This window comes from Oreochromis aureus, linkage group 7 (genome assembly GCF_013358895.1).
Source record: "Oreochromis aureus strain Israel breed Guangdong linkage group 7, ZZ_aureus, whole genome shotgun sequence".
Classification (NCBI taxonomy): Eukaryota; Metazoa; Chordata; class Actinopteri; order Cichliformes; family Cichlidae; genus Oreochromis; species Oreochromis aureus.
This window is the reverse complement of record NC_052948.1, coordinates 9,060,675-9,079,033: the sequence shown is the minus strand read 5'-3', so window position 1 is coordinate 9,079,033 and position 18,359 is coordinate 9,060,675. Positions and strand designations below refer to the sequence as shown.

The 18,359-nt window shown below is 41.1% G+C and overlaps 1 protein-coding gene across 1 annotated transcript in view; it reads left to right on the top strand.

Moving 5' to 3' along the window:
- Positions 1–3,880: 3,880 nt before the first annotated feature.
- mafb (v-maf avian musculoaponeurotic fibrosarcoma oncogene homolog b (paralog b)) overlaps positions 3,881–18,359 on the top strand; it is a 58,916-nt gene continuing 44,437 nt past the window's right edge. Inside the window, exons 1-2 of the transcript XR_005613832.1 lie at positions 3,881–3,981; positions 4,076–4,382. The gene's annotated coding sequence lies outside the window, so the exon portion shown is untranslated. The remainder of the gene's footprint in view (positions 3,982–4,075; positions 4,383–18,359) is intronic.

Below are 18,359 nucleotides of genomic sequence, written 5' to 3'. Positions count from 1 at the left end.
GGTAGTGGGAGGCAAAAGTGCACGAGGCTATAGCTGTTCTGTGTGTGTGTGTGTGTGTGTGTGTGTGTGTGTGTGTGTGTGTGTGTGTGTGTGTGTGTGTGTGTGTGTGTGTGTGTGTGCGTACAGTATGTGAGAAGAAGACACTGGACATGATAAATGCATTTATTTCTTGCATGATCCTGATTGTAAAAAGTGTTAGTGTGACAAGCAGAGGAATATAAGCATGCTGGCAAACCGGGGGCCAGCGTCAACAGCGTGCATGTCTTGTAATACAAATGAATAGATGCGATGAGCAAAAGTCATGTTCAGAGGTTACAGTTCTTGGCCGCTGATGGTCATATTTACTGTCCTCAGTCATCAGGGTGCAGCGAGCCTCGTAGCATTTCCTTTGTCATAAAACACCTATAGATTTACTTTTATTTGTCACCGTAAACCTGCGTCAGAAAACAAATAAAAACGCCATATGGTTTATTGTGTTTTATATTCAGGACACAGCAATAAATGCATGGCTGAATATAAAAACATATATGAAAATATAACACATCTGACAGACGTGTGTGCATATTACACATTCATCAAAAATGGTTTTCAGAGCTATTTGCTCACTTTTGGTGTAAATTCATTTTAGAGAATCGTGTTAGTCTACTGTATACAGTGTGAAAATAATTTTGTAAAAACTTGTTGCCACCGTCACAACATGCTGTTTTCAGTTTTTAGAGGGGTTTTTTTTGTCTTTTGAGAGCCTCGAGCGTGACCTCCTCTTGACGTACCGAGGTAAACAAGTCAAACCAAGGTTAAAACAGGAAGAAATGCAGTGTGAGATTCAGCGATGTTCCAACTTGCTCATGAAGAGGTTCTAAAAAAGAATAGGCTGGCTGGCTAAAAGTGAGCATGAAAAATACCCCACCTCCACGTTGACCCATATCATCCATTATGTGTGGTGATTATGAGAATAGAACTGCCTTATGGGTAGCCACAGTTCCAGGAACCAATAGCTCACTGTCAGGCTGTGTTTTAACCGTAGGGTGACCAGGTTTGTTACAGTTTGCTTTATTGAAGCCTCACTGAAGTCACAGCAGACGTGGTTAATCTGATTGTGTGGCTGAACTGCTGGATCAGTCGGTGACCTGCTTCAATTTATATTCAGATAAATGGACCAACAATTGTACCACACACAGGCATCTTCAAAGAGGTCATGACCACAAAGAGAGCACAGCTGTACATGGGGCCTGCGCATGATGCTGGATCATACGCGCGCTCTTTTCTCTCATATAAATCAAGGGCTTGAAATAAAAGGTGTGTCTTTCCCTACACTGCTTTATGTCACAGTGCTTCTCATGCATAATGCATTCATTCAAATGGCAATGGTCTGCTTTAAGAAATAACAGGAGAACCTAAATCTTTGCAAAAATTAGGCTTTTAATGAAATTTCCATGAATGCAAATGCAGGCCAGGTTTCAGCGTAATTCTGCCCAGGAATTAAACTAAGTTGGCCCGGTTTATCTTAATAGCTGATCTCGGCCCAGTGGGGCTGGTATTAAGTCTGTCGGTCGCAGCACAGTGCTCAACGCAATCACAGCTTTGCCTTCTCTTGCGTAGCTTCCTCCAGTGACCAGCACAGAATTAACATGTGCGTGGACATGCACTCACACACATACGCACTCACCCCGGCGCATACACAATCGCACACACACACACGCCTCAGTGGATTCCAATATGATGTTCCTCCATTGATATTACGGATGTAATTATGCTGTGTTGATTATTAAAAGAGATTTGTCTGCGGACTATACAGTATTGTTTAGGAAGCGACGATCAATTTCAGCCACAGTTCAAACTTCTGTGTTTGTGTTTAATTATTTAACTTGTCATTCATTAATAAAATGTTTACGGTGGTTTGGGAATTTTACCTGTCTTAAGTTAGTACTAGTATATCGTCTTTTTTCTTTATATATCGTCTTTTTTTAGGTAAAATCTTAAAATGAAAATGAGCAGACAACAAAGGTAACTGATTTCAGATTTATAACAGGACTGTATTCATGCTAAATATTAGTGTAATTATGGAGCTTGCCTGTGCGCACGTCTAAACTGCAGTTTTAGTTATGTGACATTTAATCAAAATAAGTGGGGTCAGAACTTCATTATCAGACCATTTGAATTCAAACTGATTAGAATATTAAGGTATGCAAGACAGACAAATGTCTCACTGATTAATGCACTGAGATCACAGCTTGTGGTCTGTGATGGTAAGCATGAGCATGTGTGCATGTGTGTGTGATCTGCATGTATATACAGTCATTTAGGTCCATCTACTCGCACAGATCCTTCACAGTTTTTCCGTCTTTGTTGTTCACGAGTATCGTCCTTCACACTGTTTTCACTGAGTGCATGAAGTGGATCTCTGTGCTGAAATAAAGTGTCGTAATGGTTCTCCTCACAGAGCCATTGTGTGTTTGGTATATAGCTTCAAGTGAGAAGTGAAAAACCACTGGTCCCTTTACTCTATTCTAGCACAAAGTGACTCGGAGTAACTGCCAATGATAACTAGTAATTACATCCATTTAAAATGTGCATTATTTTACCCCTGCACTGAATAAACTAGTGAGGCAGAAAATTGTCCAGTTTTATCCTCTCTCTTATAAACACGAATTTTTCGAAAGGAGGCATTTATTTTTGACAGGTTTTATCCTTGAGTGAGGCTAAACATTCTTCAGGAGTTTTCATACTAATTGTCACTGTGACAGACTGACAGACACCAGGACAGACATACATTTAGTCACAGTAAAATACCATGGGCCAAAATTAATCTCTCCAGTTCACTACAGTGACTCTTACTCTGAGCCATTGAACTTTGATAGAGGATTCATCTTTTCAACCTGAGGCATTTTGACAAAAAATATTATTTGCACCAGTCCACAAAGAGAACATGATTTCCTGGGTGGAAATGTATTTGAATGGACATGTGCTGTCTATTCACTGAGGGAACTTTCTCTTAATACCAGTCTGGCTCCGTCCCTATATGTGTGGACTCATTGTATGCATGTGGCACAAAGAGTGATAGGAGTCTTTAGAAAAGAGCGAAGCTCTCCACAGATTAGACTCCATTAGCATTTAAGGTACTGTCATAAATTCCTCCCAAAGTGAAGGGGAGAGGCAGGACAAATGAAGTAGGATTAATAGGGGCCCGAGCCTGACCGATAGTGGGGATTGTGAGGCAGGGTCACCTTGGGATAGAGGGGCAGGGTGGCAAATGTGTACGGGGGAGACTAGTAGAGGTAAAGGTAAGCTGGACTTAGACATACAAGACTGACATATGAAATGTTCTGAACAGCTGAATTTTGATAAAAGAAGGAAGAGCATGGAAGGTAAAAGGTAAATGGAGGAGATATGAGTTAACAGTGCAGAGGAACAGAGACAGAGTTTGTTAGGTCTCTGACCTTCCCTGCAGCTGACCCCCAGATAGGTAATGAGGTCAACATAAGGAGACAGATAGCTGCTATGTGTCAGGAGGGATGAAGGTGAGGGTGAACGGCTGTAAATGCACACTTGTTAGTGCTTTCTTACTTATCAACAGCCCAACTTGTTCCCATATGTTCAAAACAAGTTTCAAAAGTTGATCTTTGTAAGTCTAGAGCCTAAAGTTTTATGTAAACCTACAATAATATTAGCCTCACTTAGTAACAATAACAAAAACATAGAGTTGTCACCATTCTTATGCACATACAGATTCTCACTATCTAACTGATATTATGCATTTAGTTGTTGGCATGTTGTTTGCTAAGTTACATATACAATGGGTGCAATGTGGAAGAGTAATGTTTGTATTTAATTTAAGAATCAGATTGCTGTTGACATTAATTTGGTCGTTGGGGGGGGGGGGGTTGGAGTATGTTGCCCTTTGTGCAAATATTTCATGTGTTAAACTGCTGACTGTTTACGTGGATCTGATGAAGATGACCTTAGCTTAGTAGTGTCTTAAATGTATGAAGTTATTAACACAAAGACGAAATTGATTGTTGCAGAATGCTAACATGAAAATGGATATAATGCTGAAAACTTTTACTTTTTTTTTCAGAAGTTCTGCTAGTTCGTTTCGTCGAACTGTTTTGAGACGGTCCCTAACTGCAGCTTTCAAGTTTCCTGGCGCTACATCAGCCAAACTTTCCTCGGTGATCTAACGTGAAATCCTCGACGACCATAGTACCTTATTAAACCAAGGCAGGCTACACAGCTGTGTTTGGAGCCTTACTAATCTAGTTTTGCTACTTTAGTTGTTTTGTAGCTACATAACACAGTCACCTGGAAAACCAATACTACATAAGAACTTTAGACATCTGGGATTCAAACATTGTGACAGAGTGATTTTCAGTAACTGCAGCAAGGTATGTCTGACTCTGTTGATTTTTATGACTTTATAGCCGCAGTGATGTATCTCTGGTGGTCTGGGGAACTCGTGGTCCAGTGAAGTACGTTTGCTCTCGTTTAGCGGATCTGTCAAAAGTGTTACCCTATCAGCAGCTACTTGTGCACGACCGCAGCTACAGAAAACGCTTTGGTCACAAAAAGGAGCTGCTATAGGTTCAAAACCATGAGTAAAGTCAGGTGTTCAAAGCATCACCTTTTAAGTCTAAAAATGGTTGAACGCAATGTTTGTCACTGCAGCTTAAAACCACACGGATGAAAGTCCACGTTCAGAGTTCATTTGTGGTCCAAAACAAAAGACACTCAACCTTTCAGACAAGGTCAGAGGAACAGCAAAGATGGAGGCCTGCAGTAGAAAGCAGGAAGGCAGCTCACGTTTTACAGGTTTACATCTCCATAGTGAGTTTTGATGCTGAGCAGGTCAGATCTGGAGCCATGAAACCATGCCCAATTTGTTCTCTGGAAAATAGCGCCGCCATTCCTGGAAGATTCTTTCCTTAATGAGCATCAGTAAGAAATATAATGTAGATTCTTGGCAACTTCTAAACAGCTTTATCCTTCGTTTTTTTTCTAGTATCCTAGTTTGATTTTGTCTTGATGCATGCTCAATCATCTAGGTAAGGAGATCCCAAAAAATGGATTCTGTTCATCGACGTAGCGTGAAACAGCTAGTTTCATTTTCTGTATAATCTCTTTCTTTTTATAGTCGCTCTGCTGCCAGTAGATCTGTTTCTGTTTGTGATTGGTCAGATGCTTCCAGCAGGGATCCCTTTCATATTAAGGCACTTGCAGCCAGATTGGAAAACCCTGGATTTACTTTTAGACTTGATAACGAATGTTCATGTGACCGTTTAGCCTCACTGCCGATGTAAACCCAGGTAAAGAAATCTGTCATAGGTATGTTGAACTTGCTTCTGTGTTGGCCACTAGATGTTGAAGCTTCTAAAAAAAAAAAAAAAAAGTCTTGTGATCCTTTTTCATTGATTGTAGATGCTCTAAAGTAAAGATGACTTGACTCTTTTTGAAGTTTGGTGTAATTCTGCAGTGAGCCAAAGTTGTTTTAAGGCCTTTAAATACATTGTCTCCCTTTTTCTGTTGCTTTGTTAAGCAAAAAAAAAAAATAGTTGTCTGTCTCTGGGAGCTAAATTGAAAAGAAGAAAAGAAGACAACACATGTTGTGCTATACAGTATTGATTTGACAAGCTATGATTAAACTCTACTTACTGGGTTCCCATCCATTTTAGGTTGCAACTGAAACCACAATTAGACTAGATGCTGAATCACTGACTTGCAGCAAGTCTGTAACAAAGTTTCCCCCCTTCTCTGATCTGCAGTTTGAATTGACTTTCAGCCAGCCAAGGAGGTGAGGGTGAATGTCTGCCTTTATGCAGCTTAACTCCCAACCTTTACAGTAGCAGGGACAAGGTGACTTACAGGTAATCTATAAGAATAAGGAGCCAGGCAGGCGCCCTGGGCTTTTATTAGATCTCCAATACTCCCCGGCCCCAACCCCAGTCCTAGGATCGGCCCCAGATTGGCACTTGCTGGCTCCACCTAGAGAAGGGCTACGTCGCAAATTACTCCAGACAGCCACAATGACATCCACCTAAAAACCACCTTTCCTTTAACAGGGCGGCTAGGGCGGCAGAGGATAGAAGATGTCAGTGTCTCCTCGTATTCAACTGTGGAGAAAGTGAAAGAAAGGCAGAGAAGGAGTAGAGGGGTCTATCTGTCAGAGCTTAAGGAGTTTTCTAACAGTACATTGACCTTGAGTGGTTGCCATTGATTTCCAGTAACGCCTCCCAAACAGCGTTGCGAACCCCGCCGAGCACTGCGGGACCCTGATTGGGAACAGATTTCCCAAATTCCGATAGCGTGCCACCTGCCCAGGATGATGGATAGTCCTCCTGTATCCCATCAATCCTCACCTGCTGCCGAGGAGGTGACACCTGGGCCAGATTTATCATCATATACGACATCAAGGCTTGGAGCCAATCAGGGAGAGGTATACTAAACTGAGGCCCCTCCCCCACGGAGGGCTCCATTATGTTTGAAACAGATTTATTCCTGCAAAGTAACATGAGGAGGGGAATTGAGGAGGGAAAGGAAGAAGAGAAGAGAGGAAAAGGGCAGAGAGATGAGTCTCTGGGATAAACAGACGTAGAGTAAATGATGCTTTAAGGGCGTAGTATGCTATTAAGTATTGTGCATTCATAAACCTGAGGAAATCACCAAAATGAAGGATCTGAGGCAGCGATATAAGACTTTTAAAACAGTTCACCAAAATAAAGGTTTCTTCTCTTTTTAAAAAGCATCATCTTCATTAGTTTACAGCTGTTTCTGTACAGCCGTGGTATAGATTCACTTTAAGTCTTCAAATTAGTGGAATGGCCCTTTAAAAATAAAGCCAGCAGACACTGATCCTGTCATTGCTGTCATGTAGCCTACTAATATTGATATGTGTGATACGTGAAATGTTTTTGTCAGTATCGCTTTAGGACCGACCAAAATACGGTTTATCGCATGATGAACTGATCTAATTCCATCGCTCAGAAATGGTCATCGAAGCAGAAGAGGTGATCACGGGACCATGAATGCGCTAATCCAATTAATATCCTCCTGTTCCTGCCACTGATTTTACGACTAGTTAAAAACCTTCTGCTGCTTTTATGGCTATTAGAAGCTAAGTGTGAGCTATCTTCTACTCCACTCTATTTTTTTCTCCCCACCAGCATTTGGTGACCCTAAAAATTAAGAGCCTGTAGGGAGCGGAGGGTTCAACAGAGGCCAACCACCTCTGGTTCACTGCAACAGAAATCTAAAAAACTATCCAGAATGAGACCTGACAGTTGTGATAATGGTCCTTGAATTGCCAGGAGTTTTCGCCTCTACAATTAACCTACCCTCTCCCTCCCCACCCCCAACCCTTTCTTTGCCCTCGTCTGCTCTATAAACCCCTCGTCCTTTTCCATCCTTCCCTCCCTTTTACTTGGCGGAGCTACAGCGGTTTCTCCAAGGCTCACCAGGCACAGTGCTTTAGCCCTGTGTAATCCTGCCAACCCTATTCCATTAGCCACGCGGACTAAAGAGCTTAACAACACAGCCCCATCGCAGTAGAGGGAAAGAGAGAGAGAGAAAAAAACCGACACAACACAAATTCCTCAGAATACATGGCTGCTCAGTCAGTATTTACACTTTCTCTCTCTCCGCGCGCCTTGCCATACCTCTTCCTCTGTCCCTTCATCTCCATGTTGCAAAGAAGCCCAGAATGGATTAGAGATGGCATCAATGGGATGAGACGTATTACCAATCGATTTGGAAAGAGCGTGGTGTGTTCTTATGAGTGGAAAACTTTGGATCTGGCCATTGTGCTGATGCCAAATGCAGCTGATTTGAAGATGAAGTTGTGGCTCTCTCTCTCTCCCTCTCCCTCACTCTCACTCTCTCTGCCTCTATTGCGCTCTTCTGTCTCATTTCATCCAAAGCTACTGTTTCTGTTTAATCACTGAAGTCACTAAGAACTGTTTTGTGGTTCCACCGTATTGCCAAGGAGAAACGTGTTTGGTTTAAGAGGCTGTAAAGTAGCTTTGTACTGTTCTAAGGAGAAAGGAGGATAAACAAGCAGATTGGGAGAAACCTGATCAGTATTAATGGCGAAGGTTTAGTCTTTTGTCTTTCACTGACGCCTTGTACCTGACAGCCAAAAACGCCATTCTACTGATTAGATGGCTCTACTGAGAGAGTAAGACAGGCACGAGAGACTCAATCATGCCCGTGTGTTTTTTCTTCATCTTCTGTAGGATGATTGTGAACATTAAAATTTAAGTTATGACAAATCATTCTTAAACGTTATAACACATAAACACATATCAGATGAGGGTCCTCCACCCCTAGCTCAGAGATTATGGCGGTACGGCTGATAGCAGCATTGAATGAGGGGCCTTAGGAAACAGGGGGGACCACCGGGGGGTCTGGGCAGGTTGTCAGCTAAGGGCAGAGGGTGTGGGGAACAGGGGCAGAGGCTGCTGCCATATTTCTTCATGAAGGCGACAGTGACAGAGGAGCGACAAAACGAATGGCCTGTCAAAAGAAATGAGAACAAATAGTTCCTGCACTACACAGTAAGAAGACTCTTCAAGCATCAAGGGCTGGTTTGTTTGGAGGCAGAAACCAGAACCCAGACTACAACTAGCATAACTGCTGGCTACTCTGAATCCTGAGTCTTACTATAGTAATGCTCAACAGTGATGAGGCCTTTAGCAGTGAATTAAATGTTTAGAAGTTTATCATCCAGTTTTTAGTCAAATTACATGGATGATATCTCGGCACCAGAGTCGGAAAACAAGTGCAAATATGAAACTTATGATGGCTGAACTTTCTTATGTTTGGCCAACAACTACTGCTCCCGTTTCTGAAGCCTCTGGTGTCTCAGAGATGTGCACAAGTATCCATTACTTTTGGTGCTGTGGTACAGTAGCAGCAGCAGCAAAAACATCAACACTTTATCTATTATTAAAAAACAAGTCAAAATATGCTCTGAAAAGGGCAACGCGGTGGTTAACAGTTGGTTTATAAAAAGAGGGTCCTAGGTTCAAGCCCTGACAGGCCCTGTTTGTGTGGAGTTTGTGTGTTTTCTACATGCCTGTGTGTGTTTTCTGTATACTTGTGTAGGTGTACAGGACCTACAAGACCTTCATCTTTCAGATTTTTCTCCATCACTTAGATAAAGTGGTCCTCTAAATACTGAAACATCTCATTCAGCCTGATCTTCTGTCAGAAATGGTGACCCATTAACTCTGAATAATCTTCAATGATAAACAGAGTTAAACTGAATATGCCTTTGGTGTAAAGTGGATAAAAATAAAGTGGATAAAAAATATATCAGCCCTGCATCAGGCGACCTGTCCAGGGTCTGCCTTGCCTCTCACTCTATGGTAGCAGGGATAGCTGCCACCCAAGACCCAGGTTGGATGTAGGGCAGGGCAATGTGGCCAAAAATATTTATCAAGATATATATTTGAAAATTTGCGATAACGATATAACTGACGATATAGTTGATGCGAGACAAAATACTTAGTGCAAAATAAAAATAAAAAACATCTATGTATTTTCACTTAAACAAGCAGCTGTTTTTATGTGCATTAAAGCTATATAAAAATTTAACAGAGCAAATGCAAATTCCTTGCTGACAGTTTAACCAAAAGGCATTTCCAGTGGAAATTGGCCGACATATCCTGAGCATAACCGTGTATAATAGTAACAAAACTTAAAAAGAGGTTATACACACAATGCGGTAATATTATGTTGAAGCACAGTACGTATTACTCTGCGAGGCTCCTGACTGCGGTAGCTGTAATGCTCCAACAATCCATTAAGCGGTGCGGCTTCGTACTAAAACATTTTTTGACAGATTTTTGAGCGCCATGTACCACATAAACAGTTCGAGGTCAGTAAACACAACAGAATTCATACATAAGACGCACCGGATTATAAGGTGCACTGTTGATTTTTCAGAAAATCAAAGGATTTTAAGAGCGCCTCATTTTCCGAAAAACCCTGTAATAATGACGGCCTGCTTGTGTGCTCTACCAAAAATTGTGCTTTGGTGTGTCTGATGGATGAAAGCCAAACCAGTTCCACACCACTGAAGTTGCACCATTTTTACAAACCAATTCTGGTTCATCTGTTTCATTCAACGATCCGTTTTCGCCCTTCTCATTCTCTGTCGCCGTCTTGCTTTTTTCGCCATGTGCGCATGAAAACAAAGGCACTGCGCATGCGTGTTTTACCTATATTCTATCGCGATATTTCATTTTCTTATCATTGCCTAACATTATACCAGTATTACCGTGAATGGTATGATATGGCCCAGCCCTAATTGGATGGATCGATTTTTATGTCAAGTAAAAAAACAAAAACAACAAAGAAAAATTTGACCAAGTAGAGAGAATATAAAAGAACTCTGAATGAAACAATGAAACAGGAATATTTAAATGTATATGTCATGTATAAATGTGTCTGAAAGACGGATGCCTGGTGTACATGGAGTGAATGTTCTATGGCAATCATAACCAGCTCTTAGTCAAATTTTTGTATTTTTGCCCCCTTCCCAAAAAAGATACATTTATTTACTTTTGTCAGACCACATTTCCTGGTTTGTAAGTAATGATCTACCTGGACCACTGGACATAAAAAGGTGGGCCCTATATTAGAGTTTTAGTCTTCTGACTATGATCTTTTCTGATCGGGACGCTATGTCACTGTCTGAACAATGTTTGCTGGACTATTGAATTAATAATTAGTAATTTGATAAAGTGTCAGTTTGTGCATATTGCACATTATCTATTTGGCACAACAAACTGTCCTTCGAATGTGCTGTCACTCTATTGAGTGCTCCATTTTCTATTTGTCTTTATGTCTTTCTCCCGTCATAACATGACGGTCTTTTGCCAAATTGCAGCTTCTCTCCTGGCTGGGTTTTTTTTTTTTTTTTTAAATGTATATTCTTTCCTCCGTCAGCCTCTCGCCACTTCTTTTTCTGTTTCATCATTAGAGGCTGTCCCACGTTGAGAGGAGAGTAATCTGAACTATGTGTCCCAGGGGCCCATTCCTTTACTTCCTGCTGTAGGAATAAGCGACCTATTGATTAGTTATCAGCCCGTAATTGGGCTGCGATCTCTTTCGCCCTCAGATATCCCCTAGATATATGACACTCCTGACAGCCTGAGAGGTGGGTGAGGAGGCAGGGGGTGAGCAGTGGCGAGGGTTTCCTCCTGCCTGCCTGCCAACACTTTACTCAACAAAATGCCTTCTTGACCGCATAGATGCCAATTGCTGCCCACTTCTCTTCTTGCGAAGGGATTTTCAACATCATGCCAGGGAAAGATTGAATAATCTTTCAAATTATACAGCCAGCAAGAGGTCCAGCAGGATTTTATGCTCTGTGTTAACTATGAGCACCCATTTTTGCCATTTTCTCATAGGAATAAACTCTGAAATTGTAATCAGAGTTTTAAAATGAAAATGGTGCGGCTTACTGAGAAAGAAACTTATATAAGCTCAGAGTAAGTACACCATTCGCATATGGATAATTGCCTGTGAGGGATTTCAATACAAATTGAGGCTCAGGAAGCGGATAAGCAACAGGAAGGGTGTCTCTGCTCCTGTGTAAGCATCCAAATCTACTGTGAGTGTGCAAAGAACCATGACTAACTCTGACTAAGTCTGTTTGTGCGTTTTTAGGGAAAGCTTAAAGATACTTTACTCTCTTCTTCATCTTGCTTCTTCTTGCTGTCATAACCTCCTTTTTCCCCCTCTAAAAATAAATAAATAAATCATCTGTCGCTCTTAGGATCTCTTTTCGTTTGAGTGTTAAGTGTATGTATTACTCGCCACGTGCGTCCACATTTTCCAGTCATTTCCCTGAAATGTTAATTGTGAGTGTTTGTGAGCGTCATCAGTGTTTACAGAGCACCTGTTCCACTGGGTTCTCCAGACAGACACAACATGTCAAGCCCTCCATTTAGCAGGCAGATTAAAGCTTATCACTGCCCTCCCCCTGCTCCCTCGCTCCTCCCGTCTCTTCCTCAAAACCACATCTGATAAACATCTCATTTCCACACTCAATATTGCCATAATCAAAAGCCCACCTATTACGTGAAGCTTGTTCATCATCTCGCCTCACTCGCCCCTAAGTCCAGTAACAGTCAACCCTTTTTCCCCTCCATTCCCCTTCCCCACCCCCCGCCCTCCCCCAGAGAAGAGAATATCCCAGTGGAAGTGCATTTGTCTCGTGGCATTAATCTAGTGGAGATGTAAAGGATTGCTGTATGAGGCCATGGCGCTCTGTGGGCTGTATTGTCTCTGCAGCTTCCTCTGTGACAGAGTGCAGAATAACGCAGAAGGATGTGAGTTTAGTTTGCCCGCACACTCACACACACTCCTCCGCTCCAAATTATTCTTCAATTTCTGGGGGACGGATGAGGGGATTATCACAGCGAATTTAAAATTAATATTTGCATTCATCTGCAATAATCTTAAATCACACTGTACGCAGAGGTGTTTATATTCTCATCTGTCTTTTTTCTGTCTGAATCTTTAAATGCTCTCTAGAAGAGTCTCTCTGGAGAAAAGAGGTTTGTGTGGGAAGACTTGGGTCATGTGATCTGTTGTATCTGTAATGTACTTCACATCTGTCTGTTATGGCTGCTCCCTGATGTACACAGAGGTCTATGTACATCAGCCTCTTGGAAGCTGTGTGTGTGTATGTGTGTGGATGCAAGACTGAGAGAACCACTGCAGCCTGTAGTCATCTTCTTTCTTTTTTATATTTATGACAACGCTTACATTTTTTTTCCAGTTAGATTTACCATAGTTACCATGGCACATAGTGTTTACTTCCACAGTCTGGTCCTTATATATCAGCACTAAATTTCTTTTTTCTAACTTTACACTATTCTTTTATATAATCTAACTCAGGGTGACACAGTGGCGAGCACTGTCACCACAGAGCAAGATGGGTTCAAATCCACTCTGGAGGTCTTTGTGTGTGCAGTTTGCGTGTGTGGGTTCTGTCTGGGCTTCCCCCCACAGTCCGAAGACATGCAGGAGGTTAGGGTAATTGGTGAGTCTAAGTTGACCATGTGAGAGTGAATACTTGTTTTTCCACTATGTTTTGGTCCTGCAACAGATCGGCCTGTCCAGGGCGTACCCCACCTTTCACCTTGTGATAGCTAGGATAGGCTGCAACACCCCACCCTACCCCCTTGATCCTGAATTGGAGAAGCAGAACAAACTGTGCTTTAATATCAGGGATATACAGTATACACATGGAACAAGTGCAACATTTTACAGAATTTTAATTAGTTTAAATTATTTATGTTTACGTCGCCAACCAGCTTAATCTTTAAACGGTCTATCAGCACTATGGTAACATCATTACAGTACTTTTGTCTGACAAAAAATAAATATATATTTAATTTACACTGATGTAAAACACAGGAAATCCTCATTTCAGAGGTTGTCAGTGACCGTACTTGGCTCTGCTGCTTAATAATGAACTTAAAGAATTGGTTATTTATTTAAAAATGTTTTTTAATTATTTTTCTTTCAATTACAATCTTAAAAACATATCAAATTATTTGTGGCTTTTTTAACTTTAAAATTTGTCTCATTACTATCATAAGGGATTAAGGGCTCCGGAGTCACCCGGTCACAGAAGGTGTTGTCTTAGACTGAATCGGAGTTTATTTAGAAGAAGCATGCTGCATCTGCATGCATCTTTGTGAGTGTGCATGTGTGCGTTGATGAAGATGAGGAGGAGGAGGAGGGGAAGGAGAAGGAGGACTCTTTGCAACTCATCTATGTTTGATGGCACAGTTGGACTCTGACTAATGGGGAAACTCTTTATGTATATGAGTCACATTAATAACAGCACAGAGTGGACAGTGTGGACATTAATAACAGTGTACAGTTGCAGAGAGCATATAGCGCAGTACATATACTGGAACAGCCACATCAATAATAACTCATAATCTCCAACTAGAACATGAATCATCATGCCATGTGGACACTGGAAGTCACACAGGCAAACCCTGTGTTCATGTAAACACCTAAAAATAGAAAATCACAGTCATTAGCCGCAAAAGGCTAAAATTGTCCCAGTGTGTCTCTCTCAGTTCAGCAGACTATTAGAAACCATTAGCTTTAAGGGGAAATGAATAGCTCATGCACACTGTATTGTTTTTGTTATTTACCTGCTTCTCCACATGCTGGGTGATGCACGGTGGGGATAGTTAATGAGGCCAATAATGTAGCAGTGTGTGCCTAATGAGAGAAGATGAGCCCAGGTTCCTTACAATTCACATTTAATTTTTGTGTATTTGTGTGTAAACATTATTACATTCATGAACCAGGACTGTTGAATCCACAATTAACTACTTCACAGAAAACCTGCTACATCCGGCGCCACGTATTTGTGTGCTGAAAAAGCCTTTAAAAATCATCAGCGCACAGACTGCGCTGTCGGCACACTACCGATATCCTACTCAAACTGCACTTGACATTTTGCTGTTTTTTTTAACATATATGATAGAAGTGTATCCCATGTTGCACAGAGCCAGAGAGCTGATGAGACCGCTCAGACGACGCCTGTGATGTCCACCTGCTGTGAGAGACAATAACCAGATGTGAAGAGGAGAGTTTGACACATGCAAGTCTGCTCATTGTGGCTAATTACCAGGCTGAAGCATCTTTCTGTCAGCCACAGAGCCACACAGAAAGGGTGCTACAGTACACGCTGCTTTTTCCCCCCCCTAATCAAATTCATCCACACGGGTGAAGCCGAAACTCGTGTTTACTTGTGCTGGATTCTCAAGAATCTTCTCCGCTATCTGAGTTCAAACAACAGAAATAGACTGAAGAAAAACAACAAAGCTACCTCACTTATATCAGGATGCCCTGTCTGTCTTGATATAAAGTAATGAACAAACTCACTTGTTTAGGGCCTGCTTCTTCACGATCAACCTGGAATAGTTTTTTCAGCTTATCAAATCCCCGCACTAACCAACAGTTATAGCAGCTATCTGCTTCCTGAGCAGGTAAGTGAATCGAAAGGGTTGTAAAAGTCTGATTAACTCAGGGCTGGGGAGCAGGAGAGTCAGATAGTGGGTGGGGAAATGGCGACCAAGACCGTTCTGTCAGATGTTCCTCTTTGCAAATATGCCACCGTGTTTCTGTGATGTGGAAGCTTATTATCTTATTAAGCATTCTTTTATTTCCCCCTATAAAACACTGGCAAAGGGAAGCGTGGAGCTCTTCTTACTTCTCCTTGTAATAGCTTCTCACAGCTCCTCATTCTATTACAAAAGATACAACGGTTAGTTAAGACCCCACGAAACATTTCATTTTCTTTCCCTCTAATTAAATGTGTCTCAGATGAGCCCACTGAGCCCACTTGTCGGGTTGTCCTCCATTTGGAGTGCCACCAGAGTTTAATATATGGCATTAAACAGGGATTGAGGATGAAAATGAAGCCTACCTCCCATTGGGAATGTAATGGATGATTAGGAGACATAATCTTAGTAATACAGAAATCCTTTAGTTTAGTTTCTGTCATTTTATTTAAGTTACTGTCTGTTAAATGTGGTAATGACTTTGGCTATTTTTGGCACAGTTAAAATTTCAACACTGAGGTTATAAAATTCATATTTTGAAAATGCATAGAGTGCGTGTAATGAGTTTTTTTTTTTAAATGAATATACTGCAGGGGTTTTGTACATGGTTTTTCTATATGTTGTGTGAAAATGATGTTTCTGCATGATATTTTGGAGACACAACTAGCCCCGTCTTCTCCAAATAGGTACAGCTGAACAAGCATGTAGGCAAACCATTTCTACTGTAACAAAGCACGAAACGACCCACATGAAGATTATCTGTTAATGCAGAACGTGAAGGAACCTCAGAGGCAAACAAAAGGTTAACGTGCTGAAAATAAAAAGTGAGGTCTATTGCAACATGCACATAAGTCATACTGTAATGAGGATGTTTTAAATAGATGTAACAATTAGTAAAGTCACTGTACCAGTAAATCATAAGGAAGTCCTGGAGCACTGGTTATCAGTTACCCAGAATGCCTCGGTGTTCTCCTGGGGTTAAACTCTGAAAGGTCAGACAGTGTCTCATTTACAGTTTCTGTAGCTTCCAAATGTAGGCGACGGACAATTAACACGAAGCTGGGTTGTAAACGTTAGGCTGTGACAATGGCATTTGTAACACACCAAAAAATGTTTTGTAAAAGCCTCCGAGAGTTCAATGTTTCATTCTTTAATGTATTTAAAGCTATTGATGAGGTTTAAGCATTTCATGCTCCCAGCGGGACACTTAAACTTTGACTGAAAGGAGACACTTGTGTTCATTTTATCTGCACTTAATTCATTTGGAGAAACATTTCTAGTAGGAGCCAATCCTGTACTGTGTTTTTATTATTCTATAGCCAAGCATGCGATTACGGTATAACGTTTAAATTCATATGCTCTTAACTTTCCTCTCCACCAACACTGTGTGCAAAGTAATCTTTTATGATATACACTTATGTGGACCCCTGTATTGTGTGTGTGTGATGTAACAAAGACGGCAGTAAACTTCATGTGTATGAAACTCCAAAGGGAGGCAGAAAGTGATGCATACAGGGCTATTAGCCCTCAGTAATGCAGTTGATGCATTGGCTCTAGTCTTCTTGTTAACCCTTGAGACTCCAGGCAGATAAATCCTGGTTTAAGAGATCTGGCAAACCCAGAGCTCACGCAGCAACTTGTGTCTACTGTTGCATCAACTACAGATCTGCCCAGGCTCGTATGACTTGAGCAGCTCTCTGTAACCACACATATTTTGCAGTGGTGATCATTTTGAGCATTCGAGCTTATCTTACATACAAAATTATAATTTTTATTCACTGTCTCATTTTAAACTTTCTTACAACCCTTGATTGTAAGATTATTTTCTACATAACTACTATTCTATAGGACACTGAGAAGGTGTAATGCATTACAGTGGTTCAAAGACCTAAAAATGGCTTCGCCTTAAACATAAAAGCATATATTCATTGTTGTTAATTTAATGTTTGCTTCCTGTACGGTCCTGCCAGTCTTAAATTTACACTCAAGCAGCAAAAGCATGTAGCAGCATCAGATGGGACATCTCATCTAGCTAATATTTATTCAAAAGCATCAGAAGGGCCCCTGATGTGTGCTGTAATGAATAAAACACGATGTTTATCCTTCCTGTTTAACGTTAAGTCCCCATGAACAGTCACGGGGACCAAGAGAATATTTACTTGTGTTGGGACACCGGGGAGTTGGATTATCTGCTGGCGGCTTTGTAGTTTTCTGAAGTTTCCCCGTGTGACATGTTCCAGGGAGAGTGCTCTTATTTACTCTCCGGTCCTGTGTGTATAGCCCTGCTCATTGTTTGTTCTTATGTGCCACCACTCCTGAGGACTGCGCTTCCAGGAGAGAAAGAGGCATACAAAGAGATGGAGAAAGGCCCGCTAATGCTGTGATCATTACATGGGAGGACACAGATGAAGATGTTGTCACTGCAGACTATTTCAAAAGAAAAGGATTTGATATTGACTTGCATTTAGTGTAAATACATTATCACTTGACGTGTATAAGAAAATGGGTTTACACCGCCTGATAAGAGCCGCCAGCAGTATCTTTTTGCACCGAATGGTGGCGACATTGGGTTTCCAAACAGTGTAGACGAGCCAGACCCGTGCCGTGCTCTTTTCAAACTGTTTCGCCTTCTTACTCAACCACCCGATTCGTGTCATCTATTTCTGAGATTAGACGAAGAAAAGAGTGTGAACAATTAGTGTGACGCTCATTTTGCAAATGTTTTTTTTCATACAATTACTTTGTGTTTGAGCCGAGAGTTAAAACGGTAGGTAGTGTGTAAGAAGAGTTGGAGATTTATTCGCTTATTAACAAGAAACCTGTGAAATAAATGGCATAAATAACTAATTCAAAAGTCTATACAAGGTTTTACATGCGGCCGGGGTCAAGAAGGTTTGTCTATTTCGTGTTTAAGCAGAGAGGCTATAATAAATCTGACATAATTCCACTTGAAATATTTAAGTTGGTTAAGTGAAAAAATGAAAAAAAAAAAAAAAAAAAAAAAAAGAACTTTAATGTCAAAAATGCGTGAGGCTACAGACCAGTTTAATTTATCGTTAAACTCTTTAGCGTAATCCACGGAATTTGTTTTCTTTTGCTTGCTTTATTTTCCTACGCATGCTAGAAAAAAATCATTAAAATGAATATCAAGTTTCATGTGTAAATTTGTGTATGGACTTGGATGGTCCGAAAACTTAGTTTCTTTACTATTATGCTAATTACGTCCCTGGATCGCGCTGCTCATTGGCTGAGTCTCAGTCAATT